Source organism: Melitaea cinxia, chromosome 10 (genome assembly GCF_905220565.1).
Source record: "Melitaea cinxia chromosome 10, ilMelCinx1.1, whole genome shotgun sequence".
NCBI lineage: Eukaryota > Metazoa > Arthropoda > Insecta > Lepidoptera > Nymphalidae > Melitaea > Melitaea cinxia.
In genome coordinates, this window is record NC_059403.1 from 16,177,278 (window position 1) to 16,200,743 (window position 23,466).

At 33.7% G+C, this 23,466-nt stretch overlaps 1 long non-coding RNA gene across 1 annotated transcript in view; it reads left to right on the top strand.

The window, feature by feature from the left end:
* The window catches only part of LOC123657172, a 75,829-nt gene that overhangs the window by 45,492 nt on the left and 6,871 nt on the right, over positions 1–23,466 (top strand). The window contains exon 2 of the long non-coding RNA XR_006743668.1: positions 20,977–21,123. This is a non-coding gene — a long non-coding RNA (uncharacterized LOC123657172). The remainder of the gene's footprint in view (positions 1–20,976; positions 21,124–23,466) is intronic.

The window sequence follows — 23,466 nt, forward strand, 5'->3', positions numbered from 1 at the left end:
AGCCTCGTATCGTAAGCTTCATATACGTTTATTTAAAAAAAGTGTGTGTTTGTGTACGCACGTAAGAAGTTATACTTCATTGGCTAGCTCACTTCACTTTCACTTGTTGCTAACTTCCTCTTCGTTGACTAGCTAACTTCGGGGTGTCGGTTTTTTGTGACAGTGTGCGCGCGCATCGTAAAAATTTACTATCATAATTTTTTCCTGACGCGCCAAAAAAAAGTATAACTTCAAAAAAATAAATAATTAATTTATAATATATAGGCCTCTTTCCCCATGTAGGAGAAGGATCAGAGTTTAATCCACCACGCTGCTCCAATGCGGGTTAGCGGATATATTTCCTACTATGAGTAACGATCGCTATCAGGATTCAGGCTATCAGGAAAGAGGCCTATGCCCAGTAGTGGGATATTACAGGCTGAAACGTTATAATATGTAATAATATGTAAATATTAATTCTTTAACAGAAGTGTTCCGTGTTTCTATGTAGTATGTGTCCGTGTTTCAAAACATTTCTTTTCATCCCAAGACAAAACTACTGTAACAAGGGTATTACTAGCCATGTCTTGAAAAATAGCCACTTGTTATGAGTCTCAAGAAAAAACTCAGGATAGTTCAGCGCGAAATGGAATGACTATTATTGACATATCTCTAAACGAATGGAGATATCCATAAAAGAACGGTAGTGTAACATGGAGAGATAGTTAACCTGTCGAAAACCTGTGTGTATGAGGATGAAAAATATTTAATAGATAACGAATCAGCCTATAACATTCAACTGCTGGGCATAGGCCTCTTTCTTCATGTAGGAGAAATATCGCAGCTTAATCCACCACGCTGCTCCATAGCCGGTTGACGGATATATTCACTACTATGAGTAACGATCGCTATCAGGTGTATAGCTGGGATCGACAACTCAACGCCTTAACGCGGTGACACACGGAGAGAGACATCAAAATGGAAACAAATATTTGTAGAATTACAAATATCGATCCCGAGCGGGAATCGGACCCACAAACCGCCAGTATTTAGGCGCCTGTGGCACACGCAGCACAAAATCAGAGCGGTTGTTGATTTCATAGAATCTATGGCATTATTTAATGGTGTGTCAATAACGTAATAATGAAACACTACTTAATACAGTTGCCCGTTTGCCAAATCTTTTTATCTATGGGACCATAATTGGTAGAACCAATAGAAAAGTATTAGACATTTACTTTCCATTCTGTGTGTTTCCGAACACTCCTAGTACTCGATACAGCCGAAAATCCTAGTGGCCACTAAGTATGAGAAATTTATTTATTTATTTATCAGCAGAACCAACACGTAGGCTTTTAGAAAAGCTAATTTACAATTACAGATTTTATGATTCGGAGACAGTCACAATGGAACATGATACGACCTTTTGATAACACTTATTTATTTATTTATTTATTTAGGATCACCAGTAATGGTTAACACTAATTACACAATAACGTAAACCTAATCTTAATAAATACTTTAGAGCTATGTGTTACAATTTCTTAAGGTGAACACCACATGCAAAAAGAAGATGATTATATTATATGAGTAATAAGACTGAGATTAGAGCTAATGGTAAATATTTAGTTCTAAAAATGCATTTTTTAAATCATCTTTGATGGCTAAGAAAACCAACTAGTAGCTTTTGGGAAAATTCAGCGATATATACCTATGTAGTTCTTTCTGCCATCATGGTGGATGAAATTATTTCCGAGAAAGATTTTCATAGAATAAAAGTACCAGTTGTGAAACATTTACAAACTATTACAGTGCATTACAGATCGTTATCAGTATGGACGTGTAATTACACATTGCGTGGAATCCAGTAAATTAATTTAAATTGTAACTTATAAATAATAATGTGTCAACAATCACAATGTCAGATATTACAGATTGGGCTGGCGATATATTTCGTACGTGTTGTCCAAGAGCATAAATTCCCAATAAGTATTTATAATTTTACATTATTTTTTTTTTATTAAAATACATTACTAATTATTTTGGTAGCTCGGATTTATGATAAATTTATTTCATAAATGAAAACTGATTTTGAGTGCTAAGCAGTCAAATTAATGAATGACAAAGCTGTTACGATAATAACTATGTCTATGGCAATTGTGTATGCTCTATGGCATAGTTTTTTTTTTTTTTTTGAAATATGCCCTAATATTCAATGAATATTCTAAAGTCTGCCAAACACTAACATACAATATTAAAAATGGGTAAAAATACGTTGTTTCTTCCAAAATATTTTTCCTTTTTCATACAACTAGGGCGGGAAACAAGCTTACGGCTCACCTGATGGCAAGCGATTACCGTAGCCTACAGACCTCTGCAACACCAGAAACATCGCAAGCACGTTGCCGCCCCTACCCCAAATCGCCCCAGAAGCTGTGGTCACCTTACTCACCAACAGGAACACAACACTGCTTGAAAGTAATATTATTTAGCTGTGATCTTCTGTAACGCCGAGATACGCCCCGGTCAGGCTCCAGATTTTGAGGAGGATGTTTTCTAATATACTCCTTTTTTTACGTGGGGAAAATCCTTCATGGATACCCTCCAGCGCGGGGGCGCCAGAGGGTTATGTCAGACTCCTACTGACTAAAAAACCACCACGTGTGAGCAGTCGTCCGCCTGGATGGGGCGAGATGGGGTCGCGCTAGCATACGCCACATCATTCCTAATGGGCCCTACCTGAGTAAAACGCCGTTACCTCAGATGAACTGTTAGCTTTTCGACTACAGTCCGAATTTCACATAAAAAAAAAAAAAATTCCAGCACGTTGCTTTTAATTCAACTTAATTACAAATACATTACTTGCCGTAATTACACATACACATTAAGATAAATGACACTTCCTGATGGAACGAGAAGTGAAGATAACGTCACGGCTTTATTGCTTAACAGCACGTGTATTCAATTTATTTTAATTTACACATTAAAAAATTTACCGTGATCCTTTTTTCTGCATTTTTTTCTGTTATCGATGAAAGCCTTAATATTAGGAAATGTATTTTATTTTAATTCGATATGCGAGTACATAATGGTAACAACCGCTCTGGTTTTGTGGTGCATGCGCCATGTACGCGCCTGAGCACCGTCAATTCCTACTCGGAATTAATATTTGTATTTGTAAGAATAATTCTTTGCGGTCTGGATGTATTAGACCACATTGAGCTGTCGGTCCCGGTTGTTATCGTGTACACCTGATAGCGATGGTTACTAATAGTACGGAATATACCCGCCAACACGTAATGAACCAATCCGTAGTTTTGCAGTGTGCTGTGTTGTCGTGTTGTGTCATGAAAGCAACATTTTGAATGAACTAATTTTAGTTATTTTGAAGGTACCCCTGGATTAAAATGTATATTCTGCTTATATGAATCGGAAACTCAACAGTTGTTTTTAAAAACTTAACTGTGGTAGTGCACAGCAGGAAATATCCTGCTTAAAATATGGAGCAGCCCGCCTGGGCAATTACTTCGACCTTATAGAAGATCACAGCTAAATAATACTGCTTTAAGTAGTGTTGTGTTCGTGTGGTGAGTAAGGTGACCAGAGTTCCTGGGGGGATTGGGGGTAAGGTCGGCAACGCGCTTGCGTTACTTCTTGTGTTGCGGGCGTCTATAAGCTACGGTAATAGCTTACCATCAGATGAGCCGTACGCTTGTTCGTCGAACTCGTTGTATCTATAAAATAAAAAAAAACCGAGGCACGATGGGGAGACCCACAAGGACTAACAACCAGACCGGAAATAAATATTTGTATAAAAACAAATAAATATCCACTTCGAGAATTCGAATCCACGACCGTCAGTGGTTAGGCACCGCCGACAAGACACACGCATCATTAAAATACTAGTGTACAGTATAATAAAAATATTAATTGCTATGCCTTTTATCAATAAAAGTTTTATCAATAAGTGTTTTGTTATCCTAAAAGACAATACTAAAAGTCATGTTTTAGTTAAGTAGCTTCTTTTGTTAAGTGTTAAACAATGGCTGTGACAGCCATTAGCAGAATTAAAGGTAACGATACTTTCAATTTCTTACTATTGTAGGCTTCATTGCAAAGTTTTCTTAAAATATTCTTTGACTTAGTAAACTGTTTTAGGATGTAATGTACCATTATTGGACAAATCCCTTTTCTCCTTACATCTGGCTCTCCTCCTCTTTTTTCTGGCCTGGCTGTTCGTTCCAGTAAATTATTTCACCGTACAGCGAAGTACATCGGAACCCGCTTTCCCAGCACGATGACTATGGACAAAACACATGAGTTCGCGCCATAATGTTTGGCGTGAACTCGGCGAGGCCTATGACCAGCATTGGACTGCGATAGGCCGAAGTGGCGATGATGATGTTGACATCGGAGCAGTATGGCAAAACTGTCGGACCTAGTTCTAATAGATATAGGTGTCTATAGCGAACATTGTTATTCTTGACAGAAAACTTCCCCAACCCGTCAATTCAGCTCCAACGTTTCTTAATTATATCCTGTAATATTTATTACAGCCTACTGCGTTCCAAAATGCCACTCAGCCATCATTGAGAACTGATCCAGATAATGGTCATATATGACGTGATGGTTGACAAAAAACTCTATCTATTATATTCTATGCATTATCCATAACATTAAGCTAAACACTTATCAAGAACGCGAACCGGATCGCAACAGGACGTCCGGGTTGACAAGCGAGGGATTTCGATTTAGTCATTCAGGATTTTGTTAGACGTCGTTCTTATTTCCACATGAATAATTAAATTAATTTGTTGTATTCACTTTATACGTGTCACATTAGCATATTCTGCAAGGATCGTTGAATGTTTTAAAGGAGTGATAAATAATCTGCACTAATAACAGAACTATGATTAGTCTAGTTCAGTACACTGTACATTGAAGAAGCGTAGGCTTCTATTACATCAAGGAAAAAGCGCTATACCCAGCAAGTGGGATTTTACGAGCTGAATCGTTATCAATCGTTAAAACAAATACATTAAAAGGGTATTTTATAGATTTTTATTGCTTCTTAAATTTTTACAATGATATGGACCGAAAAAGTTTGGACCACCCTTAACTATGATGGCTGTAACGACGCCAAAATCTCAGAAGTTTCAAAACGACAATTTCAAATTATGGAAAATCGAAGTGTGAAGATTTTTTTAGGGTACTCTTAAGTTCTTACTGAAACTAACGCTGTTTTTTCTTTATCCTTATTGTTTTTGTGAGTTCAAATGTCACACGGAAATTGTTGAATGGATTTGAATGGAATTTGTCACGAATATTGGCTAGGAACTAGAACAATAAATACTTTTCATGTTGATATTTAGAACTATTCTCTTGAAAGAGATAACGCTCGTTAAGTAAATAAATTAACAGAAATTTGAGAAATAGTTATAAATTATTATTCACTTTAAATGTGTCCTCCAAATGACCTCTATGTATAGTATACCATAACTATTGTATTCGACCGATTTGTATGGAATTTTCTTGGTTAAAATTCATATATTTTGCCATTTTGGTGACAATTCTTTTGTGTTACTTCAACTGAAATGATAACGAAAAGACGGTAAAAGTATGTTTACATAAGATTTCCGCCATTTTTTTTTTGCTCAAAGAATAAAACCTGATATGTGAGATGTTTATTATAATAAATATATTTATTACTAGCTGTGCCCGCGACTTCGTCCGCGTGGCATTTAACAAAAACGTTATTTTTACGTTATTTAAACGTTAAAAGTAGCCTAAGTTACTCCTTATTACATCAGCTATCTGCCAATGAAAGTCGCGTCATATTCGGTCCAGCCGTTTCAGAGATTAGCCCGAACAAATAGAAAGACAGGCAGACAAAAATTATAAAAAATGTTATTTTGGTATATGTACCGTGTATACGTTCATATACATTTAGTAAAAAGCGGTTCTTTTAATATTACAAATATACACTCCAATTTTATTTATTTGTATAGATTATAACTAATTGAATAATTATTTAGATTAAAATAAAGTTGAAAGTGAATGTTTTAATTTAAAAAAAAAAATATTGAAGCGAATCCTTAAATTTAACTTTTTTATAACTCAATTTATTTCTAATATGACTTAGGAACAGTAGACTGTGTGACTATATTAAACAAAAAAAATCTTTAACAATATTCATTCATTTTTGAATATCATATCAATAATTTATTTAATTAATTAATATTCCTTCAATTATAAAAATGGATGAGCTTACTTATTAGCAGACATTTATTTTTACAAAGTATCTAAGCTAATTTCTACTGTACAAAGTTATATAACTTCATACTAGCGTTTTTGCGAGGGTAACTCTAAGCTTTTTATCCACCATTCTCAGCACAATCTGGATTCCAAGTCGTTGCGTTTTGTACTTAAGATTCTTGTAAAGTGACAATTTAAAAATCTACTCAACGCTCAAATTCAGCTCAAAAAGAGCAGCCCGACTTGGGTAATACCTCAAACTAGTAGAAACCCACAGCTAAATAATACTATATCAAACAGTGTTCCTGTAGTAGGGTGTCCAGAGTTCCTGGGGGAGATTCGCTTACCATCAGGTGAGCCGTACCTACGTTTGTTTGTCTTACGCTTCAGCCTGTAATATCCCACTACTGGGCATAGGCCTCTTTCCCCACGTAGGAGAAGGATCAGAGCTTAATCCACCACGCTGCTCCAATGCGGGTTGGCGGATATATTCCTTATTATGAGTAACGATCGCTATCAGGTGTACACGATAACAACCGGGACCGACGGCTTAACGTGCTCTCCGAGGCACGGTGGGGGAACCCACAAGGACACAGGACGTTTGTTTGTCGACCTAGTTATATAAAAAAAAAATCCAAGTAAAATCCTCGCCCATTCTTCCTAAACTTTCCACCTTTCGAATTTCGAACCCCAAGCATGTTCAAACAATTTAAAAACAGAACAACTCTCAAACAAACATTGCAATTCAATATTAAAATTAAATTACAATAAAACCGCATTCATTACATTTAATAACGATTTTTACGTAAACGAAAAAAAATCTTTACAACAGTGAAAAGCAATCGCTTTTATGGAATTTAATGAAATCACCTCGCGTTCGACGAATAAGGTGAAACTGTACTGACTTAAAAAAAAAAAAAAAACTCAAATAAGTGGAATATTTAAAGTATAATGAAAAGAGATATCGTTTTATATGTAGATCGGTAAGTGTAGCAATGCGGTAAAACGCCGAAACTCGGTTTGAGAGTGTAGTAATACGATTTTGGAACTTATCTCCAATGAAATGGAGTCTAAATTCTTTTGTTATTATGATAAAAAAAAATGAATGCATTTATAATTGTTCCATATTAAAATCGCAGACCAGTTAGCCCTTTCAAGGCAATATTCGGTTACTAAGAGATTATTAAAAAACCTGTTGTTGTAACTTGGTATCGGCCAAGTATATTATTGTTGAAATATTTATAAATTGCAGTATTTGTTTCGTAAAATTGTATAAAACAAAGATATCAATTATAATTAATTAACAAAATGAGATTACTCCATGTTGTATCTTTAATATTATTGAAATTTTATTATTTATTCTTTCGACGAATGATACGGGAGATTAGATCTGTTTAATTTTACCGATTTCCGTGTTATCGAAGTTTAATTCTTATAAAGACACATAAAAAATATTTAAACCGTAAAAGTAACTACTTTCTTCGATCATATCTGAATATAAATAATATTTATTGTCTATATATGTTACCTACTTAACGTTGGCTTTAAAACAGACCTAAAAAAAAAATTACCTTAAAAATCGTAACTATACGATAACTCATCGTGATTACACAAAAATGCAATTATATGTATTGTAAGAAAATTATACTATATTTATTGCATATAAATAGAATTTTTTTGAGGTTGTGCAAATAGGAAATATCCTCAAAATCTTATGCAGCCCGACTATACACACATCACAATAATAATGCTTTCAAGACACACCTAAATAATAATGCTTCCAAGCAGTATTGACTACCTGGTGGTGAGTGAGGTGACCAGAGCTTCTGGTCAAATTAGGGTCGCCAACACGCTTGCGAGGCTTTTGGCGTTGTTGGCGTCTATAAGCTACGGTAATCGCTTACCATCAGGTAAGCCCTCCGCTTGTCTGCCTACCTAGTTGTATAAAAAAAGGCTGGAATCCTCACCTCACAAACAAGCAAAGAAATTTCTTATCGTTATTATTGTCGTTTATACGTTACACGTAACGAAAATTAAAAACTTCTGTTTAAAAGTTAAATGTTCGTAAATTTTCTTCTTAATTACCTTTTTGTTCTATATAAGAAAGCACTACATTACACAATTGTGTTTGCAGGCAACGAAGATAAACCGACTTCAATTATATCGACAAGTAATACAACGTACGTAGACGAAAAAATAGTCAAGTAAATACGCATTATCAAAGATTACTCCAATAGTTGTAATCACATCTCAATGAAATTTAAATGGGTCCACACGATAAACATCGGCTTTCGATTTAATTAAAAATTATCAAAATCGGTACTCTCAATAAAAAGGTATGCGGATTTTTGAGTTTCCCTCGTTTTCTTTGAGATCCCATCATCAGATCCTAATTTCCTTACCATGGTACAATACTAGGGATATTTCCTTTCCAACAAAAAAAGAATTATCAAAAATCGGTTCATAAACGACGAAGTTATCCCCATACATACATTATAATTATACGGTCGAATTGAGTAACCTCCTCCTTTTTTGAAGTCGGTTAAAAAACAAGCTTTTCATTCGTAATTTCGCCTGCTCGGACTACATAAATTTTGCTGTTTCTTTTCAAATATAGCCTATATCACTCAGTGATAACACAATTGATCTATTTTTAAAATCGGTCCAGCAGTATCGAGTGACATTGGAAATAAACAAAATATCAAACATTTCCTATTTATAATATCACAAATAAATACAGATGTTCCTGAAAAGGTATAAATAATGAAATCTACATTGTCATCCAAAATGGCGATGGCATCAAGTTTTATGACGTCATTCTTCCACATGACATTTAATAAAATTAATAAATAATAACGAAAAAGTATTTATAACGATTCTTCGGTTTTACTATTAATAATACATGACCTTTACTGGCAACGCATATTTTTATTTATTTATAGTTTTAATGAAAAATATTTTATGAAACAGCTTATTGGTACCAAGAATTTCTTAACGAATGTAAATCGATAAAAAAAAAAACAACAATATTCTATAATTCCTTAATTATACCATCATCATCATCACTTAAGCCTATCGCAGTCCACTGCTGGACATAGACCTCCACGTGGTCACCACCCGGGGCAGGCAGGTTGGTGACCGCAGGGCTGGCTTTGTCGCACCGAAGACGCTGCTGCCCGTCTTCGGCCTGTGTATTTCAAAGCCAGCCGTTTGATGGCTATCCCGCCATCGGTCGGCTTTTTTAGTTCCAAGGTGGTAGTGGAACTGTGTTATCCCTTACGACACCCACGGGAGGAGAGGGGGTGGCTATATTCTTTACTGCCGTAACCACACAGCTTATTATATAAACGAATTTTTTTACTTATGTAGGGCACAGCAGGTGGATCTAATCACTTACCACCAGGTGAGCCGAACGCTCGTTTACAGGCCTAGTTGATAAAATAACCCTTCCTTTGCAGTCGGGTAGTAATGTTACTAAACGTAAGTAATTCAACACCAGACTAGAAATCCTACCTGGCTCATACATAAGTGTTTATAGATTAGGATAATACAAATTTAAGAGGGGTATATAATTTATTACTTCAATATAGATTTAAGCTTAGCGTTAAAACAATAATGTAAAAAAATTAGCATAAACAAAAAAATAAACTAATTAGTTAAAAACATCAAAACAACGAAAATATTCGCTAAAAGAAACAGGCTAAATGTTTGATATATCAATGTTAAAAACAACCTGTTCCTAATTAACGGTAAATGAGTATTTTGTTTCTCTTTGAAATAAAAAATAACAAAATAAGAACTTGGTAACATAATATGTTTTCTTCTATTTCATAAAATTCTCTCTAAATAAACATTTCGAACGATCCATATATAATTATGTTAATATAAAAATAAGTATTTTATAACTGTATTTTATTATATTGAATGGAGTCACAGAATGACTATAAATATCCTATTAGCTTGCCTTAGTATCCTATTGTCTATATAAATAATAAAAATTAATCTCTGAACGTGCTTGAAAGCAGTATTATTTGGCTGTGACTTTCTGTACGGGCGAGGTACTTCCCAAGGCGGGCTGCTCAAGATTTTGAACAGAAATTTCCTGCTGTTCCCTGCCTCAGTTAAACGATTATTGAGTACAACGACCACGAGTTCCTGAGCGGGTAATGTGATCAGAGCTCCTGGGGGAATTTAGAGACAAGGCCAGCAAAACCTATTATAATAAATATAGTGTTACAGGCGTCCATAGCTACGACTATCACTTACCATCAGGTGAGCCGTTCGCTTGTTTACCGACCTAGTTGTATTTAAAAAAGTCTCAAGAGATTATCTTTTTGCCAGTTCACTCAAAAGCCTGATAAGTATGTTTTTATACATTTGTATTATTTCAGCTACAGTAAAGTGATAATATAAAATAATATAGTTAATAGAGGCATGAGTGATCCACGTAATATGTATAATACCTGGGTACTACCACTCCATTGTATCCGAGTTGGATTTAAAATTTACGGTATTTTATTGACAAAATTAATATATTACTCGACTAACGTATTAATTTCACACTCCCATATCAACTAACAATGCTGTCAAGTATTAAAACAGGTGGAAGACAGAATAGAGAGGCTGGTTATAGCTGCGTTTACTATACACATGAATTTGGTATTAAAAAAAAGTATATTTAATTTATTTATTTAAAAAAAAAAACTTTTCATAAGTTTCTCTGTATCAACTGTACAGTATCATCTTCTATCATAATATGATGGTAAAATAATTTGGCGTCTGTACTTTACAAAAAGATAATATATGTGTAAGAATGTAATGTAATGTATGTGTGTATCTATGTGAGTGAGTGTATGTATACATTAAAAAAAAAGGAAAAAAAAATGACAAAAGGAAAATCGGATCCATTTTGACTGAACACCGAAAAATTTCAAAACGTTGATATAATTCATAAACGTCAAGCGTTTTATCTATGAGCGGACTCATAAACGTAACTAAAATTAAGTGCGAGGGAAACAACGTAGGATTTCATATCTCAGTACAAGTTGTGATGCTGATTAGAAATGCAAATAAATTTATAACCACTATCGCGTTATCACTCATATTATTACTACAATAATAAATATTAAAATATTCAAAACTAATTTATCTACGTCTAGACGTTATTCAGATTTTCTAGATTAAATTAGTATTATCGTATAGGGAACCTTTATAGATTGACAGTTTCCTGGATGTACTTTGATAAATAATATATTAACCGACAAGCACCTATGATTCTAATTACATGACTCTAAGTTCTTAATACCACAACTGGAATAAATCTTAAAAACAATCTCACTCACTCACTTCAGCCTATCGCAGTCCACTGTTGGACATAGGCCTCCACAATTTTGGGCCAAAAGGGCGTGAACTCACGTGTGTTGCCCATAGTCACCACGCTGCAGGCAGGTGGGTTGGTGACCGCAGGGCTGGCTTTGTGTGTATTTCAAAGCAGTTGGATGGTTATCCCGCCATTGGTCGGCTTTATAAGTTCCAAGGTGGTAAAGGAACTGCGTTATCCCTTAGTCGCCTCTTACGACACCCACGGGAAGAGAGGAGATAGCTATATTTATTTTTACCATAGCCACACAGCGAACAATCTACTGAAAAACATTATAAATTATGCTTTATTGAATGCTCTGTTAGCATTCTTTACATAAACAAACAAAAAAAATAAAAACAATTCATCTTCCTGCCCTTATCCCACTTATGTAGGGTCGGCACAACATGTTTTTCTCTTTCATTCCTTTCTATTATTCGTCACTTCAGAGCTTACCCCTTTCTTTCTCATATCCTCACTCACACAATCCATCCATCGCTTTTTCGGTCTGCCGATCGCTCTTCGTCCTTCGACGTTCATCCCTAACATTCTTTTACCAACATAGCGTTCATCCCTCCTCATTACATGCCCATACTAAGCTAACCTATTGCTCCTCATTTTCTCCGTCACGGGTGCTACTTTTAAATGTAAAGATATAAAACAATTAATTTATTTATTTAACTTACCCTATAAAAATACTTTTATTAGAAAGTTACCCAAATATTTTAACATATTCATTAGAATTACGATTCAAATTTTACTATAAAAAAAAAACACAAACTGCAAGTAATTACAGTTCATACATGAGCGCGACTACTAACGGAATACGATGTTCGCAGAGCCTTCGAGGGGAATATCAAATTTCGTAGCTATACAACAAAATTTACATATGAAACCGGAGGATCCAAACTAAGAACTTGCTAAGACACAAGTGACCAAAAGCACGTACATTAAAATACGGAAGCATTTCTCTATACGATAAAAATAAAATTTAAAGTCGAAAATTACTTTATACAAGTAAGCGACAAAAGCGCTTTTGAATCACCGCTTCGCTATTTCAATCATAGGTAACATACATGAGTAAGGATAGGTAACATTCATGAGTTTCCTGGTGTATCTTTTTGACTACAATTACGTTCAATGAAAACGTTATGACGAGATCGTGAATCGGCTGAATTAATAAGATACTGTACTGATATTTTACAGATGCTAATCTCATTACTTCTGATATTGTTGCCACATTATCATTGTAATATAGTTCTAAGTTTGTGAAATAAAGATATTATTATTATTATTATTATATTATAAAGAGGAAAGATTTGATTGTTTGTTTATTTACATTGAATAGGCTCCGAATCTACTGAACCGATTTGAAAAATTCTCACACCGTTGAGAAGCTACACTATCCGCGGGTGACATAGGCTATGTTACATTTTTTTTTAATTAGAAAAAAAAATATTTTGGAATTTTTTGTTAAATACCCGTGCGAAGCCGGGGTGGGATGCTAGTTTAAATATAATTAGGATCGGTTTCCGTTTCTGCAGATAAAGGAAGGGTTGAGAATGGTGTGAAAATGGAAAGCCTGTGTTATACAATTCAATAATGTACAGTTCGTGCAGTAAAACATTAACTAATGAATAAATTAATTAAAAGTTGTTAATCAACCAATGATCTAACAATGCAATGTGTGTTCATGTGTAAATTCTTATTTTAATTATTTAATAATTGTATCTATAAACTGTAGCTTAAAGTAGGAAAGTCCTGTATCTTAGGCGGTGATTTCTAGTAGTATAGATTAGTGGGTAAAGCATAGATCAGTATATGTTAATATTTGGAGATTTTCTGTTTTATTATAGTAGCAGACATATAACATAAAAGTTAAGTAGTAACTAAAAAACCGGCCAAGTGCGAGTCGGACTCGCGCACCGAGGGTTCTGTACACATAAAATTATTTAAAATATTTTTATTATATGATGTAACTTAAAATTTATGCTTTTCGCAATTTCTCCTTTATCTGTGCTATAAGACATTGCCGTACCAAATTTCAAGGTTCTGAGTTCACGGGAAGTACCATGTTGGTTTTGATTCGCTTGCGAGTGTCGAAAATTTGCAGCATAAACGGCTGTATCTTTTAATTGCTGGCTTAGAAGTTTGATTTTTTTCACAACTCTAAGGGACATTAGACCTAAATATTTAATATGAATTTCAGCTTGATACCTTCACGCGTTCCTGAGAAAAAGGGCCTTAACAGACAGACGAACAACAAAGTGATCCTATAAAGGTTCCGTTTCTTCCTCTTGACGTACGGAACCCTAAAAATCAGCGTGTACTAAGAAATACCTGTCTGCACGAGAAACGTTTAGCGTAATCATAATAATAATGTTATTATTCTTACAAATTACAGGTTATTAAAATTAATCAATGACAGATCGACATGTGAACCTAAAAGTGTACATTATAGTTGCCGAGTTATTAGCGCTCTTTTGAATAGAATCAACATTCCGAGATAATTATAGCTTTAGAAACTGCTGTTAGTATTTTGTAATGTAGAAAAAAATTCTTATTTCTCTGATAATATAAAATTAAACTGGGCTTTGGGCGTTAATTATTATTTTTGTGATGCAAATATATAGTAAAGTTTTCATCCCGCTCGCATTTTTCCGACTTGATTTACATATATTATTATTTTTCAGTGAATTTTTTGTTCAATAACAATAAAATAAAGCCTATATCACTCCTAAATAGGTAGCTTTTTGTTAGTGAAAGAATTTTTATGATTGGATCAGTATTTTCAAAGATTACCCCCTACAAACAAAGTTAGAAACTTTACCTCTTTATAATATTAGATAGATTTTTGTGAAAAATGCGAATTAATAAAAATATTAATGTAAACATATATATTTTGAACTTCTGAGATACGTAAAAAACATGTATGTGTGTATTGAGTGTGTGTGTGTACATATATGTTTTAAACTACCATCTAAATAGATTTATATGCAATAAGTGTAAGGTTAAGAGTACGAGTAAATGCATTAGCTTTCAGTAAATCTATCGGTAGGAAAGATGCAGCGCCGGCTTGGGAATCTAATTTCTTTTATCCTCGCCATTACAAACTAGAATTGAATTTAGGATAGAAATTGAAACAAACTCTCAAACTGCTAATGCTCGAATGAAGATTTATTGTAACGAAAATAATAAGTGTTATACAATAAATGTTATAATAATATAAATAATAAGGGTTATATAATAAGTTTAATGTATGTACTGTGTGGCTACGGTACTAAAGAATTTAGCCACCCCCTCTCTTCCCGTGGGTGTCGTAAGAGGCGACTAAGGGACATCACAGTTTCACTACCACATTGGAACTTAAAAAGCCGACCGGTGGCGGGATAACCATCCAACTGCTAGCTTTGAAATACACAGGCCGAAGACGGGCAGCAGCGTCTTCGGTGCGACAAAGCCAGCACTGCGGTCACCAACCCGCCTGCCCAGCGTGGTGACTATGGGCAAAACACATGAGTTCACGCTATTTTTGGCGTAAACTTATGGAGGCCTATGTCCAGCAGTGGACTGTGATAGGCTGTAATGATGATGATGAATAAGTTTAATAATAAGTTTATATAAATAATAAGTGTTATATAATAGCACACTAAACTGTAAAGGTGGGGACTGAAAAGCAGCTATAAGCCGAGTCTACGACCTTTTCACCAGCATTTTTTTATAAAATCTCTGTAAATTAGACTAAGAAATCTTTTGTTGTTTTTTATGCTTGGTGAATAAACGTCTATATTATTATTATTATTACTATCCTTGAAAAAAATAGGAAGGACTATGATTTATACGTAAAATGGCATATTTTTGGAGTTTAATCTTCCTTACTCCTTAAGAATCGATTTTCATATAAGGCCTCCAGTATGAAAAAAGTATGAGGAGTATAATCTACTGAATGAATGACCTCGTTACTTTTTTGCGCGCCATCTATTATGTTATTATGTTTTATACAATAGGGTTTCGATAGATGGCGTTATTTAACGTAATATTCGTTTATTAGCCATTAGATATGGTATTAATCTTTTTCTTAAACTATTAAAGCCTTTTTGTGCCTATTTAGACAGTCGATCTGAAGGAGTAAACTCCAGTCTCGCGTCGGAGCTGACACACACATTTTTTTATTTATTTTTTTTCTATAATTTTCATTGTACACCAAAAACGATTTACGAGACCATATCGCTAAAGCTGTGCTTTGGGTACGGAATAACTATAAGGTTATATTTACCATTTGTTATTATATTTACCATCTCTGTTGGATTTTTCAATATTCCGCATTATTTGCGCGGTATTACCATACTATATAAACCACCCCTAGTAGGATGACAAAATTTAATCAGTGTCCTTGAACACACACAAACAAAATTTCTTTGATTAACAAAAATTCTACGAAGTCTAGACAAATTTTATTCATCTCTCCTCATTTGCTGTACTTACTAAGCTACTGTGGCAGTGTTGCCAGCTCTTTATCAAATATCAACGCAAGCAAAATCCTCAATGGACAAATCTCTTACAACTTGACCCACACAACTAAATGTACATCTCGGCATCTTGTGTTACATTTACTGTTAAATAACAGCACTGGCTCCCGAACTTGCTACAGTTTTGGACAGACCCAGTTCTTTTTTTTTTTTTAATTGCCGGCCGCGCTCAACGGAGTCAACACTTTGATTGCCGGTAGTTACATTTTTAAATTAATACTCATTCTAATTTTGGATTATTTTCTTGGTTTACTGTTACTTATTTATCAATTATTGCTTTATATTTTTATGTATTGATTGACTGTATTATGTTGGCTATATTATTTTGACTTATACAATTATGCAGCTGTGTGGTTACGGTATTAAAGAATATAGCCACCCCCTCTCTTTCCGTGGGTGTCATTCGAGACGACTAAGGGATAACACAGTTACCACCTAATACCACCATACTCTACCACCTTGCAACTAAAAAAGCCGACCGATGGCATTATAACCATCCAACGGCTGGCTTTGAAATACACAGGCCGAAGACGGGCAACAGCGTCTTCGGTGCGATAAAGCCAGCCCTACGGTCACCAACGCGCCTGCGTAGCGTGGTGGACATGGGCAAAACACATGAGTTCACGCCATTTATGTGCGAACTTGTGGAGGCCTATGTCCAGCAGTGGACTGCGATAGGCTGAAGTGAGTGAGTGAGTGATACAATGATAGTTCTTGTTATTTAATAAAAAATTTATTATTTTATTTTGTAAAAAATATAATAATAAAAAAGTTATTCAATATTAAATTTCGAACATCTACTAACTAAAACATAAACTAAATTAATGAGCATAAAACAATTATATAATTACAGCACCTGTACTTGCATACGTAAAACTATAAATAAAAATGTCTATACCGAACTACAATTTAATAGCAGCAAAAAATTTGGGCGCCCCTGCACTCGGCGCACGTGTCTATCTCATTGTGTTGCCTAAAACTCGTACCAAGTTCGGTCAAACCGCAATAACATATGACGGTGCGTGTCTTTGTAACAAGATACCCTCAGACATCAAAAATATTGACTCGTTTGATATATTCAAAAAGCGACTATCTCATTTTATTATTTCAAAAATATTATGTCTGAGTATGTAGAATGAAATAATAGTGGTTTTCAAATCATGGCGATGTTTTGGTTTTTTTTTTTATAATCCGCGTTCCGGTTCCGGTTGGTTTATGTTGAATAATGTGTGTGTTATTTTCTTCTGTCTTTATGAGAATAAATAATCTTTAAGCCCATTTAGGTATTTAATGCACAAATCTAACATAACAGGAGCCCAATTCGTTAGTAAAGTTCATTACCAAAAACATTATTATAATAATCCCAATATAACATTAAATTTTAACGATTAAAATACAAATCAATTTAAATAATCCGATAAAATCTTGCGTTTTGGCAAACGCAGTGTAGGACGTCCTCCAGCACGTTGGACCGACGATCTACGTAAGATTGCCGGTGTAGGCTGGATGAGGATTGCGGAAAACCGGGATGTCTGGCGCGAACTTGGGGAGGTTGTCCAGCAGTGGACTGCAATAGGCTGAACTGACTGACTGACTGAAAAAATCTTTTAAAAGTCATAATATTAGTTCTAAGTCTAATTAGTTATATAATCTAACATTAAAAGTATAGAAAACAAACATTCAATAAACCGTCATAAATTAAACAATTTATATTACATATAAAAATCAATTTCAACATATCAGATTAAATAATATCATACTTAATTTAATTATCTATACATCTATACAAATAAATAAAATTGGATTGTCTCTTTGTAATAATAAAATAATTGCATTTTACTAAATGCATGTGGATGTATAAACGGGACATATACCAAAATAACATTTTTTACAATTTTTGTCGGTCTGTCTGTCTTTCCGTTTCGTGTCTGAAACGGCTGGACCGATTTTGACGGGACTTTCACTGGCAGATAGCTGTTGTAGTAAGGAGTAAGTTAGACTACTTTTGCTTTAGAAATTTATTTATTTTGTAACTCTGCGAGCTGAACAATGACTTTTTTGTTTTAATTCCACGCGGACGAAGTCGCGGACACAGTTAGTACAGACTAAAAATAAGATTACCTAAATAATTAACTACGACGAACACAGTTTATAAATAAAAATTAGTATGTGTGTATGCGAGTAATTTAACCCATGTTTATTGTTATATATCGCCTGTAAATCGTAGCTCTATCTTAAAGCCTCTATCCTTCACCAATAAATGTTTTTTTAATATCTACGATTTTGTTTTTGTGTTACCCACACATTAGGAATTCTAAACATTTTTTAATATCATATCAAAAATTGACCGCTCCAGCGGGGTTCGAAACCCAAAAGTGCTTTTTTTACAAATACCTAAATTGTAGTACACGAATTAATTATTCACTCAATGTAATATTAGTATAGCTTTGATTAACTTGTATTTGACCCCGTTTTTTGTTTTAATTTGAAAGTAATAATAAACAAATAATGCAAAATTTTCCACAACTATACCCGTGTTAACACTTACAATATCGATATTTATTTGTAAGGTCACGTAGAACAATTTTAACCTTTCGCATTTCAAGTATGTTCCAAATCCAGCGTTTCTGTAAATAAAAAGCTTCTGAGGGGGAATTGGGAATAGAGTCAACAACGCGCTTGCGATGCTTCTGGTGTTGCAGACGTCTATAAGCTCCGCTAATCGCTTCAAATCCTTGTTTGCCAACCTATATACAAAAATTAGGGAGTGTATTTAATAACAACAAAAAAAGCTCTTTTTATTTAGTCTAGCTAATTCATGCCTTAACCCTCGTTTTACTCAGAAGTATAAAATTTTTTATTTTTATTTGTCTTTTATTATTTATTTAGTGTTCTTTGATTCATTTATCAAATATCTTTAATTCACAAACATATGCCAGTATATCATTTTATTATTTGTAAAGATCGAAGTCTGTGCCTCGTCCCACGCGCCAGTTAACACTTCGATATGTGTTGTAAATTTTTATCCAACACTTTAATATAATATGTTGTATATTTGTATCCACAAAGCTAATACCTATCACCTATTAAAGTGAAGAGTTTGTTTGTTTGTTTGAACGTGCAATTTTAGGAACTGCTGATTTAAATTGAAAATAATATTTTTATGTTATATAGTCTACCAAGTACGGTTATAGGCTATATTACATTTTTGTAACTTTTTTCCTCAAATGAACGCGACTGAAACCGATAGCCACAGCTATTTATTTAATATACTCTTAAACTTCACTAACTAGAATCTCTTAGATATTGGTCTACAGTGAGACATATAAGTGTCAATTGCGACACTAACGAGAAGTGACAAATCAAACCAACAAAGTTCTTACACAGCATCGGTCCATTACCGACCTCTGAACTTACATCAATTTACAACGATTCATTTTAATTACGAAACTTCGACTAGAAAAGAGTACAACAAACCAAAGGACCAGAATTTGCAATTCGATGCTTCCGTTTCACTGAGTTCGCAGCTAGATTCAGAAAATGCAAAACAGACTTTTCATTAGAGGCTTTGGACTAAAGGCGTTAAAGTTATCTGTTGGTAACATTGGCTTTATAAAGTAATTAAAAGTTCTTGATTAATGTATAGCGTGGCAAAATCTATTGAGTAATTAAAAGTAGTAATTTAAAGTATTTTAATAGTCTCGCAAAAGGAGAAGTTTCTCGATTCGATCGTATTCCTTTTTTATGTGTGTTAAATCATAACTTTTTAACCGGTGTAATGATTTCGATAATACTTTTGTATAAGCAAGCTCGTACTTATCATGTAGTCCCATTTAAATTCAAGTAATGACAAATAGTTTTGGAGTTTATTGGAATTTACTCTTTAAGTATCGATTTTCACATATAAGGCCCGCGGTATGAAAAAAATATGAGGAGTTAAATCGAACGAATTACCTCGTTACGTTTTTGTTAACGCCATCTATCGGAACCCAATAGTGAATATTTGATTTATTTATTAACCATTTGATATGACATTAATCTTTTCCTTAGAATAGTAAGCCTTTTTTGTGCGTATTTAGACAGTCGATCTGAAGGAGTAAAATCCAGTCGTGCGTCGGAGCTGACATAGCATTTTAGTTTGAAAAAACACGGTAATACGGTGCAGAAAATCTTTGAAATGAAATCCTGTCCTAAAAGGTATACTCACCGGTTTTGTTGATGTAAACGTTACCCTTACGTTATTAACGAAACGCGTAATTCAGTAATTAAGTGAATAATCAATCATCCGTTATTAGGTACCTAACGCTTAAGTGTGAAGTATATATTGAAAATAATATACGAGTAAGTTAAATAATGTTTTATTGATGATATATTTTTTTGCATAAAAAGAAAAAATTAAAATTTTGTTGACAAAAATTATGTTATGTCAATCATTTTCATTGAAACGAAAGTGTCAAAATGGTACGTTACAATTTTTATGGTGGCAAAATATCAGAAAAACAAGTTCGATAACTTATTACTGGTATTTAAGATTTTTTTTTAATTCAAACGTAATTTTAAAAAAAGAAGTATAAAATATACATTGGCCGTATTGATAACCTTGATCGTTGTCATCGAATAAAAAACCTTATTTACAGAACAGAAAAAAAATAAACTTTCGAAATACGAATTTATTCTTTTTCTCTTTTACATATAGGACAATATCCACGGGGTCCGTGCCTTTTTTAAAAACATCTAGCATTTTACAACTAATTATTTCATTAATTTATCTATTTGCATCAGTGTTTTACAGTAAACTGTACTAGGTAATTATCTATTACAAAAACATTAATTCAACACCCATAACGATTTCAGGTGATCATGTCTCAAAACTGCAAATCAACTTACACAGCGGCGACAACGAGGGATGCTAATAACAACACGCTGTACCACGGCGCCACGACGCCAGTGTACGGCGGCCGAGGTTACCCTCCGCCCAGCGTCACCAATGGAAACTACCAGGTGAAGAACAGTCTTGTGTAATTTTTCTTTTGACTTCAAATCAAGTGCGACACACCTGATGGTAAGCGATTACCGCACCTCATAAACGCCTGCAACACCTGAAACATCGCAAGTGCTTTGGCGACCCTATCCCCAATCATCTCCAGGAGCTGAGGTACAACAGGAACACAACACTGCTTGAAAGCATTATAATTTAGTTGTAATTTTCTGTATGGCTGAGGTCACACACACAGTCGGGATGCTCCAAATTCTGAGTTGGACATTTCTTGCTGTGCTTTACCTCACTTGAAAATAGTTGTGTTTATTCTGAAACAAAAAAATCACTTCAGTTTTCATCAACAAGTACAATACATATTATTAGGGATAGCGCAAAAAATTAATTTAAATTAGACCACACGACACACACCAGCTTTCGAAGAAAAGGTAACACATAGAAAACCTCCTCTTCTGTTTTTTAGTCTATTAATAGTGTAATTTTCTCTTAATGTTGTCTTTAATTATTTATTTATATTATAATACTTATTAAATATATTTTCATTTATAACTTAGAAAATAAGAAAACATACGATTACATATACACACATACCTAAAAATATAATATATACTTGTATTTATAAACCAAAACCTATAATAATGTCTATAAGCCATTATTATACGTTGACAACGGTATACAACGAAATAAAGCAAGTAAGACACATTAAAATACATAATTTTAATAAGTATTAGATGTTTTACGTAAAACGATGTCGTTCATATAGTACAGGTAGTGAGCGACGCGGAAAGATGCGTCATAATGCGACGAATATTAAACGGTACGTCTAATCAAGCGATAACGTAAAAGAAGTTTAAATTATAATGAACATTTGACACTTTTAAAGAAGCGTTGCAGCGCTTGTCGCTCATACAGGACAGTAAAGCGACGAGTAAATATGAGGTGCGACATAATGCGTCATAATGCGACAAATATCTAACGTTATTTTAGTAAAGCGATAAAATTGGATAGGTAGTATATATGGTAGTGTCATATGGTGTAATATTATCACTTTGGTCAGTTAAATATTAAGTAATCATTTTACCTAAATTTTTAATACTTTGCCATGTCATATCGCTTCTTACCCTTCTTCGTTGCGCACCTAGGAATTGAAATAACCCATTCCTCTTTTCTTATTAAGAATAAAAATACGAAGCTAAATTCTCTATGCAGATTTCCATAACAATAATAAAAGCAATCTTCAGTATTAACCTATTTTTAAAAGTATCACCATTGTCTACATCAATTAGTTAATAGATCATAGTTCCTTTGTTTTATAAAAGTATCATTCAAATGATAGAAAATGTAGGCCAATATACATTCATTACCCGTTAAAGATATCTTCACAATCTAGGGGAAAAGATAATCTTAGAAAGATGCAGTTCCATGAAAGCGTATCTATTAAATTTCCTATCGCAAAGCCTTTTAACTGTTAACGGGTAGTTACATTTCAAAATTAGATTTCTACAAGCTCTCGTGTATCCGAACGTAGATTATCCAATTACGAGACATTTTCAACGTTTCTATACATAGGTATGTCGAGTAACAATCTGTGAATATCCTAAGCCTGGTCAAAGGCTTCGTATTCTATTGAGGAAGATGATAAAATTAATTTACTGTGCTCTTCAACTACTGAATACATTATTGAAACAAAATGTCGACTGTTATATTGATTCATTGAAAGTAGTTTTAATTTTTATGAGTTGTTTTTGGTTAAAAAAATATATATTCCGAGAGTCTATGGTAGGCTGATCCTTTTTATACATTTATCATTTGAATATTTAGATTATTATTTCTAAAGTCAATTTCATTTAATTTTTGCTAAATAAGTACAGTGTTTATCATATATATGTAATTCTTGTCTATGAATATTTAAAAATATGAATTGAATCTGGGGCAATGTGACATTTGTTTCGCTTCTCCATGTGACTGGAAAAAATTTCTGTCTCAATTTGATTACATGGCTATTTATATCAGCATCAATATGAATGCGCGAAGGTTACGCACACAGACAAACTTATACGATTGCAGATCTTTATCGGAACGTAATTACATTTTGAAGAGCTATCAAAAAACCATAATGTTTCATGCTTACTATTTAAAAAGTATAAATTTTTGCGATACTTTTACCGAATAATCAGAATTCAATAACGATTACGAAGTCACAAACGAGTGATGTGTCGATAATTTTGTCGATAAAAAAACGATATTTACAAACGCTTTTCGATTTTTGCTGCACTTATATATCGATTAACATTTATTTTAAATTTAGTTCAACTTTTAAATGTAATATTTTGCGGATTTTATGATCC